This window comes from Dipodomys merriami, unplaced genomic scaffold (assembly GCF_024711535.1).
Source record: "Dipodomys merriami isolate MVZ:Mamm:240054 unplaced genomic scaffold, mDipMer1.0.p SCAF_964, whole genome shotgun sequence".
NCBI lineage: Eukaryota > Metazoa > Chordata > Mammalia > Rodentia > Heteromyidae > Dipodomys > Dipodomys merriami.
Genome location: NW_027206584.1, coordinates 296,392 through 305,229, shown reverse-complemented (window position 1 = coordinate 305,229; position 8,838 = coordinate 296,392).

Genomic DNA, 8,838 nt, shown 5'->3' with positions numbered 1-8,838 from the left:
GAATGGCTATAATCAAGAACTCTAATACCAACAGATGCTGGAGGGAATGTGGCCAAAAGGGAACCCTACTGCATTGTTGGTGTGAGTGTAAACTTATTCAACCACTTTGGAAAACAGTAGGTTCCTCAAAAGTCTGAGTGTTTTCTTATGTATAACATTCCTCAATATGTACATCTTCCATCTTCTAATATATCTTATTTTGTTTAATTAATTAGTCAAATAGAAAATATATACTGAAAGTAGTACTTTACTCATGCTAGTCAAGTACCACCACTGAGCCATATTTCCAATCCTTTAATCTAGTATTTTTGTTTTATAAATCAAAATTACTTTTCTAGTGTAGATATCATCTTGTTGTAATATTTAGTACAATAAATACTTTCTTAGGGAAATTAAGACAATTAAATCTGACATGTTTCACAGATGTGAATGTGAAACAATCTCTGAATTTATGATGTAGAAATATTAGTCTGTTGAGTGCATTTTGAGATTGCTAGAGACCAAATTTGTCACTCTCAATGGAGGTAAATAAGGAGAAAAAAAACCAAGGATTTTACTTGTCTATACCAAAGGGAAATTTCCTCTTTCTAGAAAAAAATCCTGCTAATATATAAATACATTTGAAATACTACCATTTTCAATTCCTGATGAAGTAATGAATCTAGGTAGTGAGGGATGGGGAATTAGCTGCCACTTAATGGAAGTTTATAACACACCTATGACTACTGTGAAAAAAATTAAATCTAGTGAGCTTTCTTACGATGTCTTCATACATAGACACAATATATTCCTTCATGATTCTCTTCCCCTCAGCCCTCTTGCTTATCCTTTGAATATTCCACATTTGTATTCAGGTAGACTAGTCTACATTCCACATACAAGAGGAAAATCTAACATTTATCCTTTAACACCAAGCCTTTTTCACTAACCATAGTGATCTCCAGTCTCTTTCATTTTCCTGCAAATGGCATAACATCATTATTTATGCTGAATCATACTCACTGTGTGTATCATGGGGGAAGAAAACAATAGAGGAGTATATTCTAATAAACATGAAGCACATGAATACATAAAATACTACAGTGAAGCACATTTTCAGCAACTAATATGCACTCATAGAAATTTTAATCTAGCCACATCAGCATTCTGAGATTTCGAGTTAGTTTGCACAAAACCTATATGAGAATTTGCATCACAATGGTGGTGGAGGCCAAAATAACTATTACTAAACACAGTAATACCCTAGGAATAACCACTTTTTAAAAAATGCATGGCAAATGAGTAAAGGAGAACTGGTTACAGAAATAAAAGTTCTATGATGATCCTTCATTCAAATGACACATAAAAACCTACCCAGAGTGTCATGCAATTCAACAACTGAATAAAAGTATTTAATAATAATAATAACAACAACAACAACAACAAGGGACTAGATGTTAAATTTTCCTGATATTACAGAGAGATATTTCTTATTTAAAGATTTACACTGAAGAAGTAGAACTATGGATCAAGTGATAGAATGATAGCCTTGAGTGAAAAAAAATAAGTAAAGGTACAAAAAACGAAAACACTTTTGGAACTGTTGATATGGCCCAAATAGTATAGCACAAGCTTTGAATGAAAAAGCAGATATATTAACCATGAAATATTTACAGTGGAAATAAAAGCAATACTTAGTATTTCTTCAAAATTATTTAGTTAAGGAGAATGTAGATTAAAAATATTGATAAGCTTTTGAATCTGCATGATGAGAATTTGATATTTTACTACTCTGCTCATTTTTATGTGCTTATTGGGAAAATTTGAGGATAAAATTTTTATTTAAGTAACACTAAATTTCACACCTGTCATATTGTCAATAAAGTTCCTAAGACATATAGAATCTTTCTGCATATTTGATATTAGGACAAAGTTTATTTAGAGGGTTGGATCTGTATATAATTTATGCTTGAAATAGGTTTGTTTTGTGAGTGGCTTCCAAGACGGGGCTGACTGAAAGGTTTATTTACATAATTCAAATTACTATGGTCCTGACTTACGGAGGAATGTTTCTATGTGCAATTTTTTCTTGATCTATAAAGAAAACCATTAAAAATTCTCTTTGCAAAAAATTATTTGGAGAATTTGTATAAGCAATAATTGACTATATATGTCCATTACGGACAGTTTATATAGATTATGTCTTCTATGGCTAAATTTATAGGTGACTATTGTAAAATATATATATATATATATATGTTTGAATATGTCCACAAAAATATTAAAATTAGAAATAAAAACACAAATGCTACAGAATTTGAATTTATTATTCATTACTGAAGGCTCTTCATTTATACCACTATCCTCTTATTATACCTTTGAATTAAGAGAATAAAACAGAAACTTGAACATAAATTGTCAGTTAGGTTGGTAAATGATATTTCAATATCCATGTTATGAAAGGTTTCAGGCTCTCTGAGAGGACATATAAGTCATGAGAGGAGAGGAGAGGAAATGTCTTGTAACTAAGACTAGTCTTAATAGGCTGTGTTGGTATGGGTAATAGTGGTAGGAGTTTTGTTTTTAATAAGTAGGGTGAAAGCAATGAATATGGTCCAAATATATTGTTTGCACATAGGAAAATAGAACAATGAAACTTGTTGAAATTGTTTGAGGTATAAGGGAGGGGAGGAGAGTGGTAGATGGGATAAGATTATTTAGAATTTTGTGTAAATGTGTATGGAAATGTAACGATGTAATCTCACACTATAAAATAATATAAGCTAAAATAAAGGAAAAGAACAAAAACAAGAATGATCAGTATCCCATGTACTTCATACCTTAGTTACAAAAAACTACCTGTAATTCTTTTTTTGTTTTTTGTCAGTGGTGGGGCTTGAACTCTGGGCTTGGGTGCTGTCCCTCAGCAATTCAGCTCAAGGCGAGCACTCTACCGCTTGACCTACAGTGCCACTTCCGGTTTTCTAGTGGTTCATTGGAGATAAGAGTCTCACGGACTTTCCTACCCGGGCTGGCTTTGAACCGCCATCCTCAGATCTCAGCCTCCTGAGTAGCTAGGATTACAGGCGTGAGGCACCAGCTACTACCTGTAATTCTTAAAACAATTTATGTTGTTCACCGTTCTATGCCCATTTATTTAGTTTCATATATTGTTCACATTTCATTTACTATGTAAATGATTCCTTCTACATTATCTTTCTTGATTTTGTGTGTATGTGTGTGTGTTTGTGCATTTGTGTGGTGGGAGGGTGGGGGATGGGTGCTGGTGATGAGACTTGAACTCAAGGCTTGAGTACTGTTCCTCAGCTTTGATCCTGTGATTTGCAGTACAATCAAGTGAATGTTAAGTACATTCAAGCATTGTTGGGAGTGTTTCACTTGCACTTTGTTCTTGTGAACTGTCACGTTGGCCCAGTGAGAGAGACCCAGTCATGACACTCATTCTATCTCTGTGGAAACTGAGGAACTGCCAGAAACTTGCCCCAGTCTCTCATATTTTTTTCTTTTTCTTGTAAATATTTTGTTCAGAAGGGGTGACCATTACATAAATAAGAAAATGAATACTAGTCCTTCATTTTCTAAAAAAAAAACCAAAAGAATCCAGAGAATCTAGTTGGAAAGCTCCTGCTTCTAGTTATCATGATGTCCTATTTCTGTATGAATTCAAGAAACTTTGTTTAATATAACAAGAAATCACCTACCCATATGTTAGCACCATTCTAAGGGCATTAAAGCTGAGATTGTCTGGTCATTTTTGTTAGACATATCATTTATTTAAAATATTTGTCCACACACCAGAATCAGACATAGATGAATTAATTTACAAATAGAAGCATTTTAAATTCAGTGGAGCATGCCCACCTTCTAGTAAAATAATAATTCTGCAAATAGCAACCTCTAAACTCACTTTTCTTTCTTGTTCTCTCTCCCCATCTGACATCTATGCCTTTCAAAATAAAATCTACATTCTTTGATGTTATTCCTGAAACTATGAAAGACCCATTTGTTTTCCTAATGATTTTCTCAACTCTACATGTCCAACATTGATTTCTTCCCCTTTTCTACTTGTAATGGTGCACGAGATGATAGTCTTTCCTGCATTTCCTTCCTTAAACTGTCACCTGCACTGTTGATCTTGCCACGATGACCCAGTGCGACCTTGGAATGAAAACCAATAATGTGCTATGAAAATAAAGACAAGACAGCTTACAAAACTGATTCTAAATTATAGAGCTGCTTAGTGATCTGTAACCACCCAAATTCCTGCAGCTTGACAGCTGGCTAGTAAAACCAGGACAGACCACCAGCTTGGATTTATGACCTTGATGAGGGCAAATCACACAGTCTGTGGTAGAGTTACCAGATATATATATATATATATATATATATATATATATATATATACATATATATATGTATATATATATATATATATATATATATATATATGAAGCAAAGTCTTTTAAACTGGACTTATTCTGTTTTCCAAGTTTTTCCTCCTTAAAATGAGAATTAGGACAATGTTAGAATTATTCTAAAAATGAGAACAGACAAATTAGCATTTTTAGAAATTTTATTCATAGTTAATTACAAATGCAAAAGATTTCCTTAAGATGATTATTATTGCCCTTGGAATAATGTTGTTTCAATTTTACTTTTGTGCAAACCTTCCACCTTATAATTTTTCCATTTATTTTTATTTATTTATTTTTGTCTGTCATGGGGCTTGAACCTCTGGGCTTGGGCATCAAGGCGAGTGCTCTACCATTTGAGGCACAGTACCACTTTTGGTTTTCTGGTGGTTAATTGGAGATGAGTCTGATTGACATGCCTGCCTGGGCTGGCTTTGAACCATGATCCTCAGACCTCAGCCTCCTGAGTAGCTAGGATCACAGGTGTGAACCATGGGCACCTGGCCTTTTAGTAATTTTTATATTATAATTTGAAATTTATATTTGCAAAACTGATACAAAGTTATTTCCCTTTTATTTAGATTCAGCAATTGTTTATTTGTTTGGTTGTTTGTTTTTTGTTCTAGTTTTTCTTGAGATAGGATCTCTCCATGTAGTACAGTTTGGCCTCAAACTGGTAATTCTTCTGCCTCACTTTCTAAGTGCTGGGATTATATATGTGTACTACCATGCCAAGCTTGAATTGGTCAATTATTAACATATAGTGTTTATAATTTAATAACTTTATGATAATGTTCCTTCAGGCACATATTCCTTCTGAATTATTTCCGAGAAAATTACCTTAACAGTCTCACAACAAATTGCAGATGTTAACATTTTCTTCTAAATTATTTAATGTATATTTCATAAATTTAAGGTCATTGCTTTATTTTACCATAATTCAAAGATGAAACTCTAGAAATCTAATTGTATGTTTGCAATCCACCTACTCAGGAGGGAGATCAGGAATAGAGGTTTAGAACCAGCTTTTGCTGTAAATTAGACCTAATCTCAACCAATCATGTGGACATGATGATACCAACTGCCATCCAGACTATGTGAGGGAATAAGAAGCAAGGTCATAGTAGAGGCTAGCCAGGGCAAAAAACTGAAGACTCTATCCAAAAAATAATCAAATCAAAAAGGTCTATGGGTATTGTTCAAGTGAGAGAGTGTTTGCCTTGCAAGTTACAAGGCCCAGAGTTCAAGCCATAAAATAAACCACAAAAATTAAAAACATGAATTCAATATTGACATTACAAGGTTGTCTTCACTACTGTACATACTAGAATTTTGAAAAAAACATTCCTTTTAACAAGCTTTCTAACCTAACTATTCCTTTCATTCTTTTTGAAATGAAGGCTCAGTCAGTTCAAAATGTTTTTACATTCACCCCAATGACATTTTAAATCCAAGCTAATTTTCACATAGAATTTCCCGAAATCTCCTACATGTGTGTATTGAAATGTAACTTCTAAAGCAACTTTTGAAGCCGTCTAAGAATCAGTAATATTAGTTCAGTAGTTCACAGGCCTTTGGATTTATATCCAATCAATGTGACTTTCTTTCTCTTTGCATGTTATTAAGATTCTCACAGAAATAATAACAAACAAAAAAATTCCTAGTTGTCTTGCATACCATCTTGAGATCCCAAGAGTCTTTATGAGTGGCCCTTGTAGTAGAGTGCTTGCCTAGCAAAGACAAAACGGTGTCTTTGCTCAAATCTCTAGTACTGTCAAGAATTATTTCAAATGAAAAAAGTACAAGAGCAAATGTTTAAAAAAAGCAAACAAGATTTAGATAGAAGTTTATAAACCATGCAATGTTTATCATGCAATGTTTAAAAAAAGTCAAGTATTAAAGGAAATTTTGTTCATTGCTACCACATGACACACTATAGGCAGTGTAGGTATAGACATTTCTCAGTAGTTACTCATTAGAAAATTGAAATAAGCAAATGGAGCAAAAAATTGAGGATGTGTTTCTTTAGGCATTCCAAGATCCCAACTGCAATCCAGTGTCCCTAAGAAACCGAGCCATCTACTAAGGATTAAATTTACAAGATGGGTGATTTTTTATTTCTTTTTTGATTTCATCAAAAATCAGGAAACTTTAATCACCACTTCTAATTAATTGCATGAAATATAAATTGCTGATTTCTTTATAAATTTTTCATGCATAAGAAAATAGTACCATCTGATACAATCTGCAAAGACAAGGCACTAACTTCAAATTGATTGCTAAAATAATATTTTTCAGTCTCAAGTTGAACTTTTCATTCTGGTACTCTATTTTATAGACAATGACATGGTATTATAAAACAACATTTGACCTCTAATTCCTAAGAAATACATGAAATACTTCTGTTTTGTTTTTGTGACTTTGCATATCACTAAGCAGTAAAACAAAGCAAGATGAGTTTTAATTTTCACCTGTCAGAGTGGTTAAAATCAATCTTGTTGTATTCAATAAACATCTCTCTGTGCATACATGGGTAAATTTATTTGTTGATGGATATCATTGGATCTTTCAGATAAGACATAAAACAAAAACAATATACATGACAAATATCTTTTATTTCATGACCATCTTCCAGAGGAATCACCCATGTATGAAATATGAATTTTTCTTATGACCTTATGCATGTAGGGTAAAACACAACTTCATACCAAGTAGTCCAGATTTTCAATATAATGTTCGTAAATTCTCCCAAGATTAGGCAACCCTTCAATGCAGATTTCATCTATTCATTAATAAAGTTCGACCTCTGATTATTTATTCAATTAACACACTTTAATCGAATACCTATACTGTAAAAGATGAGAATGGAGGCTCTTGGAAGATAAAGATGAATTAAGATAGATTACTGATCAAGGAGCTGGTGAAACAAAACCACAAGTCTTGCTATTTGGGAAGCTCTGATGTGTAGATTGCATTTTGAAGCCTACCTGGGTAGAAGAGTCCTCAAAACTACATCTTTAAATAACTAGCAAAATCTTGAACAAAATTGTGGTTCAAGTGTTGAGCAGGTAGTAAGTAAGAAAACTGGGCAAGAGCAGGAGTACTGGTAATCCCCACTAGTGACATATACTCACAAGAAACCTAATTACTGCTTTCAAGGGGTTCACGGTTTAATTAAGGAAGAAGTCAACTGAGAAGGTGATTGGAGCAGTGTAGCAAAGGCAGACTCTATTAGGAAAGTGCTAGCTAAGAAGTACAACCTAAGCCAGACTTAGGAAGATTTTCTTTTGAAGATGATCTTTCTCAGTTATGTTCTCTTTATTTGCCCACCCTAGCTGTATTTGTACATTGCTGCATTAAAGTACGCGAATCTCTGGAGTGCTCGGATTACATAGGGTTGTAACAACCTACAGGGCAAGTTTTTTCCTTTTAGAAGTAAAGATGATTTGTTCATTTAAGGTTAATTGATTTTAAAAAATCTCTTTACAACAAATTATTAAGTGTGACAATAGATCATCAGTTACTTTATTTACAGTGTTAAATATGGATATTAAATGAGATAAAACATATAAATGATTTCACCTAGTATTTATCATAAACTATCAGTGTATATTAACAACATAACTACTATTATATTTCATACTACAGGTTTTAACTTTTCTATTTCATGATAAGCATGTTATATATGCTTCCCAATCTTTCTAAATTGTCCTGGCCCTCTCTCTATCATGAAAATTTTAATATTTAGAAGAAATTTATCAAAAACTCAAGCAGAGCGGTTTATTCATTTTTAGAGTTTAAATGTATCCAACTATTTGATCATTGACTGCACACTTTTGACCATATTCCGGCTGATTTCTTGCTACAGAATAGGCCTATACATATCCGTATACTGTTTTGTAATTGAATTTTGTGAATTTCATCCAGTTAATTATTCATCTCAAAGTGTATGTCTTCAATTTAGAATACAGCTTTCATTGAATCATTGGTTCCCCAGCAATCTATGATTTTTTTTTTCTCTTTAAAGCTTGATATAAAGAACTCACAGTTTTGCTCCACCCAAATAGAGACTTAGGGCAGATAATCATACTAGAAATTAGCTTTCTGGGGTCCTATTGATCACCAAGTAAACAACATGTGAGCTACTCATGATAGATTTTTGTTGTTGAAATTATTGAAATTATTGGATACTGGTAGCTCACACCTGTAATCCTAGCTACTCAGGAGGGCTGAGAACTGAGAATTGGGGTTCAATGCCAACTTTGGCAGAAAAGTCTGTGAGACTCCTATCTCCAATAGGCTACTCAGAAAAAAAAATGGTAGTGGCACTGTGGCTCACAGTGGCACTAGCTTTGGGCATAGACATGCTCAGGGACAGCGCCCAAGTCCTGAGTTCAAACTCTAAGATCAGAGAAAAAAATACTGA